The 1251-nt window shown below is 52.5% G+C and overlaps 1 long non-coding RNA gene across 1 annotated transcript; it reads left to right on the forward strand.

Moving 5' to 3' along the window:
• Positions 1–271: 271 nt before the first annotated feature.
• On the forward strand, positions 272–1251 carry LOC134737279 (uncharacterized). The gene is made up of 3 exons (XR_010122002.1): positions 272–355; positions 490–563; positions 1054–1251. It is a non-coding gene; the product is annotated as an uncharacterized lncRNA (long non-coding RNA).

Genomic DNA, 1251 nt, shown 5'->3' on the forward strand with positions numbered 1-1251 from the left:
TCAGCCAGGATGGTTTCTATTGAGGTCTGTCTTGGCTTGTAGATGGCCGCCTTCTTATTGTGTCCTTATATGGTCTTTCCTTTGTGTGTCTATATCCTGATGTCTTCTTATAGGGACACAAGTCATATTGGATCAGGGCCCACCCTAATGACCTCATTTCAACGTACTCACCTCTTTCCAGGCCCTATCTCCAAACAACCCGCATTTCCTCAAAAATGTGGACTTCAACATGTCTTTTGGGGGAACAAAGACTTTTGGGGAACAAAGTCTTTGGAGGAACACAGGTCAGCCCATGATGCCTTGCCCAGCTCACTTCAAACGTGCTGAGCCTCAGTGTCTTCATCAACAAAATGAGGTGAGTGATCATATTCATCTAAGAGGAGGGTTAGGATGACCAAATCAGGTTGTCCTCATAATTCACTTGCCTAGCATGTGGCCCCCGGAGCAAGTGTGCCAATGTCACTCTCTACTCTTCTTGCTCCCCTGCAGGTGGATCAGAGGGGGCCATGGACCTCCTGGTACCTCTTCACCCCTTTGCTCACCAGTTTGGTTATTCCCTCCAGGTAAGTTCCTAGAGGAGAGTTGCTGGGTGGAAGGTGGAGATGCCAGCCTGAGCCCTGAAAGTGCACCTGCCCACCCCCATCGGGGTGGGTAGATGGATGTGCCCCCAGCCCCATCCTCAGGCCTCCCATGGCTCCTCCCCATCTGACTGCCTGCCCCACCTTCCTGTCTGAAGCTCCTGTCCCCAAAGGCTCAGCAGAGTTGCAAGCTGGTGCCTAAAGCTCTTCCCAAGCTGGCTGTGCCCCTTTCTGCCTCTCCCCCTCTTCATTGGCCTTGTCACCTTCCTGCTTTGTAGCCACACTGAGGACACCTTGCTTTCTGAACATGACATACACCTTCAGGCCTCCAGGGCTTTGCACTGGCAGTGCCCTCTGCCAGGGATGCCCTTCCTTCTATCTATGCTGTCCTGGGGAGCCACCCGTGCCTTCAAGGGGCAAATAAGACCCTTTCTATGAACTCTTTTAATACCCCTCCTCTCTCTCCTTGCTCAAGGCTAAACCATCTGCTAAGGCCACACTGGACCTTGAAAAGATACTAATTGTGAAGGTGATGGTGACTGCGACACCAGCAATGGCTGTCTCCTCACCCTGCTCCCCACTGATCCCAGCATTCCTCAAGGGGCCTCAGCCATCCGGATGGTGCCAGGAACAAATCAGCCTACAGGTGCAGACCTGCTCAGATTAGACAGAT

This window comes from Symphalangus syndactylus, chromosome 8 (genome assembly GCF_028878055.3).
Source record: "Symphalangus syndactylus isolate Jambi chromosome 8, NHGRI_mSymSyn1-v2.1_pri, whole genome shotgun sequence".
Lineage (NCBI taxonomy): Eukaryota > Metazoa > Chordata > Mammalia > Primates > Hylobatidae > Symphalangus > Symphalangus syndactylus.